The following is a 13,094-nucleotide window of genomic DNA, read 5'->3' as shown; positions in this document are numbered from 1 at the left end:
GTCCCCAGCTGGGGCCCTGCAAGCTGCACGGGGGCCCTGCCGCTGTGCCCCAGAGCCAAGAGCCTTCCCTCTGTGCTGTGCTGCCTTTGGGAGCACCAAGGAAATTAACTCTCCTGTGTGCTCCAGCGGAGGGCACACGCCCCTTTGTCCTAAGAGGGTGTAAGCCTAGCAAAGGGGAGGGCTCTAATCGAGTAGGTGGTGGAAAAAGAAAGCACAGAAGAAAAAAATGAAGCTGGATGATGAGGCCAGAACACAGAGAGCTTTCCCTGCGGTCTTGTGCCCAAAGACAGGTGGGAATTTCACTCCAGGCTTCCTAGTAACCCTAGTAAAGAGGGAAATGAGATCCCTTAAAAATCCACACCGTGCACCGGAGGGAACCACTGAGCCCCATCGCTCAGAAGCAGCTTTCTCTGAGCGATCCCAAGGCGTCTCCTGCCCTTGACCACCCGTCCAAAGAATCTGCACGAGCCAGGTTTGCAGTTTGCCTCCGTGTGTTACCTCCCCATGATGGCCCAACCTTCCCCGCTCCGTTCAGGGGCTCCCTGACCTCTGACCACTTCCTGCGGTGCTGTCTTCTAATTTTTATAAAACGTTGGTTAAGATTTTCACTGGACCTCCTCCAGGCGCGATTGCTAAACCCACCACGTGCAGGTTTGGGGTCTGGGTGAGCTGTTCCTGCAGCTGGCGTCTGATTTCGTCTCCAGGGTGTCTGCCTCTTCCTCCGGCCAGCCCTTCAGGAGGCATCGCCGAGGCCCAAGGGAAGTAGCGATTTTCCTCCGTTGTTGAAGGGGGCTGTGCCTTGGAGAGGCGAACGCTGTCCCCAGGCGCACGGCATGGGCCCGGCCACCCCCCTCCTTCTACGGTGCTTAAAGCTGACCTCTCAACCTGCCCCACTTCCCCACTGGGGATTTCTCTATGAGCTGCTTTTCATTTGATGGAATAAATATGACTTTGTGATGGGTTCTAGTGTTTTCCTGTGAACTGGGCTTCGAGCCTGGAACACTTTGGGAGTCATTAGATTTTAAGAAAAAAAGTTACAGAGGAGAAGAGCAGGGAGGGGACATCACACCAGCTGCCGTGCTTGGGAAAATCAGCTTCCCGGCCACTCTGGGGCCCGAGGGCAGCACGTTTGGCTGCTGGCCCACCGGATAGCAAGCCTGTTAAAGGGTCTTTAGAATCTCTTTCCTCTTTGGTTTTAGGGATACATGAAAAAACCGAGTTAGCTGAAAGCCTTGGGCTTCTTCCCTCTCCTGTCCCGGCCTTGGTGGCTGTTGTAACTAAGAAACAGGGCACTATTTTGTTTTTGTGGGCACTGGGCCTGGGCGGTATATGGGCAGAAGAATAAGCCTGGGTCTCCCGGGCCCTTCCAGGGGCCTTCAGGAAGAAAGCATGTTGTCTGTTCCCTGGGTGGGGGGAGAGGGGGCACCAAAGGAGTCAGTCCATCTTATTCCAGGAGAGGACCCAGTGGCTGATGTGGTGACCAGGAAAGACCAGGGTGCCGGGCACGCACGGGCAGCCCGAGGACCTTGGTGAGACAAGCCTGTAGGGGCAGGGTCGTTCGCAGCTGCTCCCAGGTCACAGGTCACCTGAGCACCTGGCTTGCTGTCCTTTGGAAGGAAAGGCCCTTCCGGGCCCCAAAGAGAGTGGGGGTCTGTCCTCAGCCTGGTCGGGCACCCCCCCCTCCAGGGGCTTCCTTGACCTTGCTGTGTCCCCTAGACTGCCACAGCCCCCTTCTGAGTGCGAGGGCCCTCAAGTGCTCCCGTGGAGAGAGGTTGGGGTAGGCGAGTCCCTGCGGTCGGTGGGTTGACTGCGGCCCCCTGGGGCTCCCGCAGAGTCCTGTCAGCCCTACGTGAGCCAGGGACACTCCAGCAGCACACAGGCCGCAAGTGGGCGTGCAAAGCCTGCCCCTTCTTTTCTCATCTTTATTTCATTTTATTTTTCTCAAACATCTCCTTCTGTTGTTGCCATGGGCACATTTTTAGCACTTGAGACATACTCCGACGGAACAGCCCAGTGGCCTCTGCTGGTGGGCCCCCCCCCACCCCCACTGTGGGCAGGTAGAGCCTTTCTGGAAGTCCCGGAGGGACAGCCCATCCCTCCGCAGCCGTGGGCCAGGGGGAGACCAGGGTCTGCGCCCCCATTCCCCGCTCCCCAGGACTGGAGCGGGGTGCACAGACGAGGCCTGGGAGCCAGGCCTGCGTCCCACGGCCCCGTAGCACGGTTTTGAGCGTCCGGCCACTCGGGAAAGGCCCTACGGTGGCGACGAGCCGTTGTCATCCTTGCTCAGAGCCCTTGGGGTTCCCGCGGATGTTTGCTCCCTGACAAACACCGGCAGCTGCTCTCCCGTGTGGGACGCGGCTCTCCCGTGTGGGACGCGGCTCTCACGGTGGCGAAGCGCAGTCCCTGGGGAAGCGGTGACCTTGGCGGCGTGTTGGTCAGACACCTGCGTGGATGGTTTCCCACGTGGCTGGCGTGTTACGTCCGGCACCGTCTACGAGCTAAACGATAAATGGACTCCAGCCCAGTAACAGGAGGGGAGTAAGGTTTTCTCCGGGGCAGCACCTCAGGGCCGTGAACAGGCCTCGTTCGCTTGCCCAGAGCTTCTGTCGAAGGCTGTGGAACACGTTTCTTCCCCCACCCCCACCCCCACCCCAGGCTAATTGAAAGCCCAAGGAAACAGACATATGGTAACTGGTAAATACCCTACACACTCTGAGTGTTTTCTAGGAAAAAATACTTGGTGTGGGGAGCTCTGGGTGGCCAATTCTCGCTTTTCTTACCTCTGTCCTCTTTCCACGAGGCCTGGTGGCTCGACCATTTCTCCAGTTAACGTTTAGAAGGGACTGAACTGTGTCATGCTCCCCCCGCTCCCCCACCAGCACTGGTCGAAGCTCAGTCCTCTGAGCTCATCCCTTCCCCGAGGCCTCGGGGAACTATTTCCTCCTTCCAAGCCTGCACATCCCGAACCCCAGAGCCTCCCCTGGAGCCTCAGCGAGCCTGCCTGACCAGGGGCCGCCATCAGGTTGCTTCCTGTAAGCATGGTCTGGCAAAGCGTCGGTCCGTGGCGTCCTTGGGTTAATGCTTTTAGGGGCAGAGGTCGAGAGTCAAGCCGGCGTTTGCCAGACCGGGTTTCTTATCAGCTGTTGGTTCTTAGGGCACTTCGAGGAATGACCTCGTGTCCCTGAGAGTGGCTTGGGGAATGGGACCACCCGCTCTTCAGTTTGCTCAACATTCTGTGGTGTTCTGGGACTTGGTCTGGATACATCTTTTCAGTCTCCGTCATTTTCGGGGCTCCAGGGGCCACCAGCAGACCAGAGGGACTTGGGTGGGCCCTGGGCGAGGTCCCAGCTTGGAGGGTACCACAGAGGGAGGGGTTGACTTCTTTTGGTGCCTCAAGATCACGTTGGATGACAATTAACCACCCTGCGATTCGTCTCTTGGGCCCCAAATCCAGAGCAACCCCACAGGGAACGGTCCATCCCTGCTGTGAGAAACCCCAGGATTCTTGATTGACAGGTAGCCAGTGCTGCCCGGGAGAGGGGAACCTGAAGGCCCACCTTCTCCCCTAAGCTGTTGGGATCACCTGTCATCAGGCGAGTTGGGTCCCGGGCCCAAGGCATGCTGGGAAACTGGAAGGTGAATTGTGACCTCGCCCAGATGGGAAGCCAGTGGGTCCTTGAACCTGGGGGTCGGTTGGTCCTGAGCCGAGTGTCTGCTGCCCTTGGACCCAGATTACATCCCTCCAGCCCGTCCTCCCTCCTTCCGCGCTCCAGGACCACCCACGTGAGACTGGCCTTTGGGGAAATCCAGAACATGAGTCACGTTTTACCACAAATAGAAGCAGAACCTTGCATCCTTGTCTGTGGAAATGTGCCCCGCACCCGCGTGCTTGGTTTTCTGTCTTGTCCCCGTGGCCCTGAGCTGGTCGAAGCTCATCCCCCCCTGCCTCAGGAGCTCCTTCAGGGCAAAGGGATTCACCTGAAACCCGGGACCCCCTGGCGACTGGTGAGGGTGACACGGCTCACACCCTCAAAGCCAGGAGCCACTCTGGAAAGGATGCATCGAGCGCGGCAGGGCTGGGGGGCACCTGCGCGTGTGAGTGTCCACGGGAATGATTTCAAGCAAGCAATAAATGGCTCTTGGTTTTGTTCTTAAGCTCTGTGGGAAAAAGGAAAAGTTGCTGTCACTTTTCTCTGTTCAAGGTCCCCGGTGTGGTGTGGACATTCTGTACGGTTCAGGCGGCTGGGACAGTTTCCCTGGGTTGCTCTAAGGAACCAGTTAAAGCGACAACAAATGCTTGTCTTTCTGGAGGTACAGAAGTTCTACGTTGTTTTTTTGGTTTTTTGGGGTTTTTTACTGGATGATGTGGTTCCCGCAAATACAGACACCTGCTTCTTTATTCTGGCAGTCCCCACACACAGGAGCACACACGCACACTGGGCTAACTGCAGTCGCCCCGCGAGCCTGGGGTGGGGAGGGGGCGGTGGCTTGGGCTCCTGGGAACCTGAGAGCCGCCCGCGTGGCTGGCTTTCTGTCCACCTGTTACCTGAGCCACAAAAGGAGGTGGCCTGCAGGCACCTCCCTGGGAGGGCCGTGACTCATTAAAATCCATGTTTTATTTAAGAAGCTCATCTCCTTATCCTGTGGCCATCTGAACCTCCAGCTGACTGCGGACAACATTAAAATCAGAGCTGAGGAGTGGCTTAAAACCAGGTGCCCCCGTGGGACACAGCCAGCCCTCTGGGGAGTCAGTCCCCTTCTGCGAGTTACCGCCGACAGCCCGGCCCCTGGGTGCCCGGAGGGCCTGGCGAGGCCAGGTTTTCCCACCCTTGTGTTATTTTCCTAACAGCTTCACTGAGAGAGCACTCAGGCCTATACCCGTCACCTGGTAATGTGCGAGGCAGTGGTTTTTTTAAATTTTTTTTTTTTTTCCAACGTTTATAAATTTTTGGGACAGAGAGAGACAGAGCATGAACGGGGGAGGGGCAGAGAGAGAGGGAGACACAGAATCGGAAACAGGCTCCAGGCTCTGAGCCATCAGCCCAGAGCCCAACGCGGGGCTCGAACTCCCAGACCGCGAGATCGTGACCTGGCTGAAGTCGGACGCTTAACCGACTGTGCCACCCAGGCGCCCCTTAGTAGGTCCACAGCTCAGGGGAAGAACGTGGCCTTGGGGAGACCCAGCTGCCTCTAAGTCGCTGGTGCTCCCAGGCCAAGGAGAGCGTGGGCTGCGTGCGAGGTGTCCGTGCTGAGCCTTCCTCTTGCCTGGTTGTGTCGCGCATCCCTGGAGAGAGTTGGGCCAACGGCCAGAGTGGCTGAGGGTCCACACAGGGATGGATGGCGTGGCCCTTGCCGCTCTCTTAGCTTGCAAAGGACTTCGCTCCTTTCCGGCCCCCTGCGCCAGATCTGAGCCAGGCTGGTTCTGTCTTGCTCTTTACTCCTGCTGTCTTTCCGGCACCTGGCCTGGGGCTAGCCCTTCGTCAGGGTCGAGTTGAATAAATTTCTGCCGGGCCAGGCTCTCGATGCTGGCCCCTCGCGGTGACGTCGCAGAGCTCAGGGTCGCCGTGTTGGGCTCTGCCCTCAGGCCACTGCTCGCCCATCAGTCACCGCGTGGACCCTGTCGCCGTCCCGGGTCTCGGTGCTGGTGGAGGAAAGGGTTGAACTCCATTCCAGACAGGAAGAGCGACCTCTGACACGAGGCTCCTAAGGCCCCGACCGTAAGGCTTAGCATCAGGTAGGAGTTCTAGGATGTTCCAAGTAAGAAGTCCAAGAGCTGGGGGCTCATCCAGAAAGTGGGAAGACAGGAAAGTGGTTTCAAAAGGCCACACACCAGGGTCTCAGCCTCCCGCGGCCAGGCCCTCACACAGGGACGCCGGTGACTGTGAATCCCATGACTGAGCCGTCCACACCTCACCGTGATTGGGGCGCCCCCCCTGCACAAACCCAGCCCCCAGGGGAGCTCTTGCCTCTGGGTTTGAAAAGAACCCAGACTTGATCTGTCTTGGCGAGGCCTGGGGACAAGCTTCCAGGGCTTTCTGCAGCATGGGCATGGGTCATACCATGGGCTCCGACCCCACGGCCACCCCCCACCCCCCAGGCCTTGCCTTCCTGAGTGCATTGGCCCGCTATGCCACTTAGCAGATGACTCTGGGCCCCGTCAGTGGGGCCAACGGGGCCTTGCACTTAGCAGTCCTTCCTCCCAGGTGCCTCGCACCATGGGGGGCGCACATTCCCGTGTGAATGTGGAAGGCACCACGCCCACCCTGTGGGGACTCGCCTCGGAAGTGATGCCACATCACTCCTGCCACCCGACGTTGTTCAGAGCAAAGCACGAGGCCAGCCCATTTCCGGGGGTGAGGAGGTGCACTCCCCCCTCGGGGGCTGGGGTGCGGTGCAGCAGCAAAGTCTCATCGGGAAGGGGCTTTGCTCACCACAGGAGGCAGGTGTCCCAAGCGGTCGATGACCCATGCCAGGCGCAGCTGACACTCTTCGCCGTGAGGGACGTGGATGCAGACCAAGGCACCCACCATGGAGCCCAGCGGGTCACAGGCGTGGCGGGGGCGGCACCCGGCGTCTGATCCTGGGTGGGCCTTTGCTTCCTTCTCCTGGAGCCTCCCTGCTCCCTTCTTACGCTCGCAGTGTTCGTGTATCGTGGGAAACCTCGACCTTCACCTTCCTTCGCCGGTTTCAAGAGGGGGTTGGGCTCCACGCGGCAGGCAGATGGCAGCTAGCCTTACAGGGTGGCTCCGTGGGGCGGCGTGCTCGACAGGGACTTGCAGGCTACAAGTGCCGAGCTCGATTAGTGATGCCTGCCCTGAGTGCAGAAAACGAGCTTGTGTGTTTGCTTTCCTCAGCTGGTTCGCTTTCCTTTCTCCTCTTCCGTTCTCGCCGTCCCAAGGTGTGCAGAATGGCCACTGTGGTCCAGCCGGAGCTGAATTTGGGGGTGTTCTGATTTAACTTGTGTGCTAGAAAAGTTGCCTTCCATGCTTGGCCCTAAACTCCCTTCGTGTTCCTGGTTTTGAAACCCCCCAGGGATCGCCGTCTCTTCCAGATTGCCTGTGCATGTGGAGCTCCCAGAGGGAGGTGGTTCCTCTGTGGGTCCCTAGAGCCGGGCCAGGGCCACGTGTCAGAGCCTGAAGAAAGCACGCAGTTGGGAAGGTGTGAGGACAGACCCAGCTCCGAGGGGCCGCGAGCTGTCGGCCGGTGCTGGTTTCACCAAACTGGCTTTACTTCTGCCTCCGCTGGGAAGTGTGCTGCCTGCCCGACGTGAAGCCAGAAACTGCTGTAGATCCTCAGCCCCCAGATTGTACGTGCCCATTCATTCCCTGCCCGCCCCCCCCCCCCCCCGTGATCCCCTCTGCCCAGAGGCCTCCCCCAGCAGGACTGTCGGAAGTGTAAACAAGACGTGAAAACAGAGACAACCTGAGAAAAATCAGGTACTCCGCTGGGGGGATGGGGACTGGGACACAGGCCTGGACTGTGTCCCCAGACGGCCCCGGGGGCATGGGAAGGACGCAGACACAGCTGGCTCGGCCTGGGAGAGCTGCTTGGGGACACCACCTCACAAAGCAAGTTTGCCAGATGAAAAGGCGGGGAACGTGGAAACAAAGATGAGATTTCTAACGCTAACCGCAGGTTTTCTGGTTTTGGGGTTTTTTTTTTTAACTTTAAAATAGTGCCACACTAGGGGTGCCTGGGTGGCCCAGTCAGTTGAGCGTCCAACTTCGGCTCAGGTCATGATCTCACGGTTCATGGGTTCCAGCCCTGCATTGGGCTCTGTGCTGACAGCTCAGAGCCTGGAGCCTGCTTCCGATTCTGTGTCTCCCTCTCTCTCTGCCCCTCCCCTGCTCACCTCTGTCTCTCTCTCTCTCTCTCTCTGTCTCAAAAATAAACATTAAAAAATTTTTTTAAGAAATTATTATAATTTTATGATGTGATTAACAGTGTGATATCTATGCCCTTAAAAAAGTCCTCTTCTCGGGGTGCCTAGGTGGCTCAGGTGGTTAAGTATCCAACTTCGGCTCAGGTCATGATCTCACAGTTTGTGAGTTTGAGCCCCGTGTGGGGCTCTGTGCCGACAGCTCAGAGCCTGGAGCCTGCTTCTGATTCTGTGTCTCCCTCTCTCTCTGCCCCTCCCCCCGCTCATGCGCGCACGCGCTCTCTCTCTCTCTCTCTGTCAAAATAAATACACATAAAAAAAATTTTTTTTTTTTTTTTTTTAAATAGAATAGTGCCACACTAAACACACATTTTACTACGCTCGCTGCCTTGAGGTCTCTCGGCCTCGTCTTCTCCCACGTCACTTCTCGTGAAGGGCAAAAGTAGCTGCCGTGTGCGCGGGGCCTTCCCTGGGCCTCCGGGGACGGTCACTGTGCCTTTGCTGGCTCTCCAGATCCGCTTTCTGAGCAAACTGCAGCCAACCACGGGACACTTGTCGAGATCCCGTGTCTGACAGTTTCGAGCGGTTTTTATTCCACGAGTAAACGTGTTTACAAGCAAGGAGACCTCGCACCGAGACCCAAGATGCCACAACCTCCATCACCAGGCCAGGTTCTAAAACACTGAGCACCACAGTAGATGGATGGACCCACCTCCCCCCCCCCCAGCACAGCCATGTCTGCAAGTTTTTTGTTTGTTTGTTTGTTTGTTTATTTGTAAGAGAGACAGACACAGAGTGTGGGTTAGGGGCAGCGAGACAGGGAGACACAGAATCTGAAGCAGGCTCCAGGCTCCAAGCTGTCGGCACAGAGCCCGTCGCGGGGCTCAAACTCCCGAGTCGTGAGATCCTGACCCGAGCCGAAGTCGGACACTCAACCGACTGAGCCCCCCAGGTGCCGCATCATGTCTGCAAGTTTAATGCCGAGTTTCAGATGCAGGTTCATTTGTGACCCGGAGTCAGCATCTGGTCCCCAGCTGGGCCCCGGTCATGAGTTTGAGCTCTAGATTGTAGAAATGCAACCCTGTGAAATAAGCTCCTTATCAGACCCGAGATCGGATTCTGTGTCTGGCCTTCTAGAAACCGGGACTGCTGAGCCCAGCCAATGAGGGCTGGTTTGTGCAAGGTGGCAGGAAGTGGCTTTTTAATTGGGGGGCACCCGCACTTAAGGGGATGCTGTTCTTGGGGTGGTGGGCAACGTGGTCACGTGGTCAGACCCTAGTGAAGTGGTCCGGGCTGCAGAGGCTGCAAGTCCAGATCTGAGTGCCTTCTCCCGCCCACGGCGGACCTCTGGGACTTTGTGAGGCCGCGTCTCCTCTCCCCACCTTCCAGACCACCTTGCGGTAGGAACTGACAACCCCTTTATTCGATTGGCTCCAGGGCCTCTGGCTAGGCGTGCAGGGCAGGGGTGCTTTGGCAAAATCCGGTCGGTTGTAAAAAGGCCTCTGCCTGCCGGACGAAACATGTTCATTGTGGCCTCTTTGCTTTGGGGTAAAACAGCAGAGTTTCTTGAAATCTTAAAATAGCAAAATCAAAAAAAACCTCAGGCATTTGGTTCTTGAGTCGCAAGCAACAGAAACCAACTCGGGTCTTCAGACACGATGCATGGTTCTGTAGAAAGCATGTCAGCCGAACTCACACCGTGTCCAGGAGAGCCGGAAAATGTGTCTCAGAAACCCCACAGGACTGTTCCATGTGGCAGGATCAGCCTGGTTCCCCTCGGTCACCCTGCTTAGGGAAGCTGGTCCCATTAGTCCGACTGCAACCCTGTCAGCCTGTGTCACCCATAGAAGCAGCAGCTCCTTAGAAGAAATCGGGTGCTATTCCGGTCGGGTGGCCAGAGAGCTGCCAGTGTCCTGCCTGGGGACCTCCCTCTCCTCCTCCTGAATCCATGAGGCCAGTGGACTTGTCTTTCCCGAGACGATCAGCGTTGCGCCCTGGCATCGTCGTTGTTTTCCACTGAATGGCTAATTTCACCATTTTTTGTGTGCAGCTCCTGCTGTAAGTAATACCAGGCCCGAGGACGGCCTTTGGAGCTGGCCTCGAGCTGGGGCACTGCGTCCCTGATGATGAACACGTTCCTGCTTGTGCAGAGGCGAGCCTGAAACCAGCAAGTAATTGACAGCAGGGGAGCCAGCCTTGCAAAGTTAATGCTGGACAAGTTGTTGAAAGGAGTGTGGTGATATATTTTTTGCGATGTGTCCAACTGCAGCCGGAATTGTCCTGAGATAGATAAGGCGAGCTTGTAGAAAGGGAGTAGTCGTGTTGACTAGAGGGCCACCAGGACCCTCAGATCCTCCCCAGCAGGTGTTTCCTCAGGCTCTGTTGGGTCTCTGGGACTGTGTGAGGGGCTCTCTCCTTGTTTCTGTGTTGTTCCTTGGTGCGGGATGTGGTCGTACTTGGCTCTGCCCTGGCCGTGACATGGGAATAAGAGTGACATTGTGAGCTTCTGAATGTCACCTTTGGGGTTTGAGCAGTGTCTGCTTATCGGTACCCTAGCTTCTGGTCACAGACCTCGGTTTTTAGTCAATTTTCCTTAAACATTCATTGTGCCTTGGCTTTCTCCCCTCCAAATCCCCTGGCTGTAGAGGAAATGGGGCACTCCCTCCAGGCCTAGGGTTCGCCCTTGCCCCTGGGTACCCCCTTTCCCCTAGTCCCTTAATGGGTTATTTGCAACAACCCGTCCATTACATCCTAATACTAAAAATTACTCAAAATGTCAGAAGCAATGAAGAGTACCTTGGTTAATATGAGGCAACATGGCAAGTCTATTTGCAACTTCCCTTCGCTGGCATTTTCTGGGGTCTTCTGGGAACCTCTACCCCAACTTCAGCAACACTGTAGGGACAGCAGGTGCTGGGCAGCAGGGTGGCTTGAATTAAACTGGATTCTCTGGTGAGTGGGTCGACGAGTCCCTGCTGTGACTGAGGGAACATGTATGGCATGGTCCCTTCCTCATTGGAAGTGAATCTCGGCAGTGGCCTGGCTCAGCTCTCTCTCCTCCTCGGCAGTGGGGTTTCCCGCGGCCCCCACGCTTCACGCAGGACACGTGTGGGTCTCACCCATACCCGCCTCCCATGCAGCTGCCCCCCACCCCCCACCTCAGCATCCGTTCCCAGCACAACCCCCTGCGCCTTGCCCTTTCCTGCTTCCCCATACGGCCTTGCAGCCCGTATCTGAGCCCGGGGCCTCCGCTGGGAGCCCCTGGGTCTCCTGCACAAGCCTCAGCTGCATTCTGCATGCCCAGCCTGAACGAGGGCAAAGGGTGGGTTTCGCCAAAGAGGAGGCGACCCAAGCCAGGGAGGGGGGCGATCGCTAGGCAACCTGGAGCGTGTTGCCCAGGTAACGGGATCCATGCGCTGATGCTGTGGATGGACATCTTGTGATGAGGGCCCTCGGCCTCTACAGATGTCTTGGATAGCTCTAGATGCCTGCCTTGTGCCTGCCCGGCGTCTTCCTCTGTGGTTGCTTTTTAATTAACAACTTGGGTTTCTGACTATGGTCTTGAACTCTGCAAACATCGTCTGATTAACACGTTTGCCGGCTCCTTCGGAGGCAAGTCAGGGTGTTCTGCACCCTGTAGGGGGGACAGCTTGGGACAGGTGGGCCAATCTGACCACACAGTGGAAGACCCCCAGTCCACGGGAGTCCGCCCCTGGGATTGGTAGCAGGTAGGGAGAGGGGCAGAAGAATCTGGTGGAAGAAGGATGGGTCAAAGTCTCACCCTTTCGTTGGCCAAAAGGATGGGCAGAGGTAAGAGCTTTTTAGTGAGCACGTCGAGCCCCCCCACCCCCTTTCCAGGGGCCGCTTTCCACTCTGTGCCTCAGTGTTCTCATCTGTCAAAGGGGACGATGCTGCCATCTCAGGGATGAAATGAGAGGGTGTAGGCCGCCGTGTGAATTACTGTCCATCACTTCCTTCTGCAGAGTTGGGGTAAAGGGCAGGGCCCGCGGGGCTGGTCTCAAGATGGCACCCTCGGTCTCTGGGGCATCCTTCTTCCCATTTGCACACACTCCTCTTGACCTCTTGTGGGGCTTAGCTGCCAGGTGAGCCGAGAAGAACGCCAGCAGAAGGCTCACCAACCCCTCCCTGCCCACAAACCGCCTCGGCACCCTGATCCCCACCTGCCATGCGGGGTAAGGTCTGATGGAGTCGTGGGGTGGGGGGGTCCCTGTTTTCCTGCCTGGCACCGAGGCTGTTGGGCTCGATTCACTTGACCGCCCTGCGCTGGGGAGCCACGTCGTGCGTTAGGCAGGAGTGTTGTTGGCCCTCGCAGACTGGGAGGGACTGGATCACTGGGTGCATCCCGGCCCAGGATGGAGAAAGCGCTGCCCGGAGGAATCCTGCGCCCTGGCCCCTTCTGAGGCCAGGACAAAAGCCTTTTCTCTGCTCCTCGTTCAATGAGGTGATTGTCCCGGGAGGCCGCAGCTGTGGCGTGGGAGTGCTCTCCCGGGGCAGAGAGGCCACTGCGGCGGTCATGTGGGCACCACGGGGACACCCTCCCCACCTCCACGTGCTGGTGGGAACGTGGACACGGCTCCAGGTGGGGATTTCGCTTTCAGCTTCTGACGTAAGCACGTCGCGCTGCGTGATGAGCCCTCTCTGGTCACGCAGGGGCTTCGCGTGTCTGGGGCCCCGGCCGGCACCCCCAGCGGCCTTTGCAGGGCTGGCAGGAGAGGAACCTTCCGGGAGACCACGCAGCTAAGCGCAGCCTGTGCGAGCCTCTGCCGGAGCCTTCACCCCATGCCCCGTGGTCACACAAAGGCCACCAGGGCCGGAACGTCACATGCTCCTGGCAGGGGCTCCGGGAGCCCAGCCATGCCCAGCAGGCCCCGTGAGCCGGCACAAGTACATTCTGTGCAAGAAGGAAACGAGACAGACTGAGCCCGGCCTTGACACGCCGGTCACTGTCCAAGCCTGTCCTGACATCTGAAAGCGGAAGATGTGCGGGAAGCTTTCTCCTTTTTACTTGTAGCCTGTGACAGCCCACACGTGATGTGTCGAGAAAGCGGGAGTCATTCCACCTTGGCCGTCTGGGTCCCGGGGTCCCGCAGGGGGGTGGGGGTGGCGGGGCGGGAGGGCACGAGGTCCAAGACTTGCCAGCACGTGGGTTTGAAGGGAATGGTTTTGTTGGAGAAAATGCTGCTCCCGCATCACC

General features: G+C 57.9%; 1 protein-coding gene across 2 annotated transcripts in view; it reads left to right on the top strand.

Moving 5' to 3' along the window:
• CTBP2 (C-terminal binding protein 2) overlaps positions 1-13,094 on the top strand; it is a 159,231-nt gene that overhangs the window by 132,486 nt on the left and 13,651 nt on the right. The window lies entirely within an intron of this gene.

The sequence above is a fragment of the Lynx rufus genome, unplaced genomic scaffold, assembly GCF_022079265.1.
Source record: "Lynx rufus isolate CCGP_SWC_20201006 ecotype Redwood Valley unplaced genomic scaffold, mLynRuf1.p SCAF_11, whole genome shotgun sequence".
Taxonomy (NCBI): Eukaryota; Metazoa; Chordata; class Mammalia; order Carnivora; family Felidae; genus Lynx; species Lynx rufus.
The sequence above is the reverse complement of the archived record's forward strand: the minus strand, read 5'-3'. Positions and strand labels throughout refer to the sequence as shown.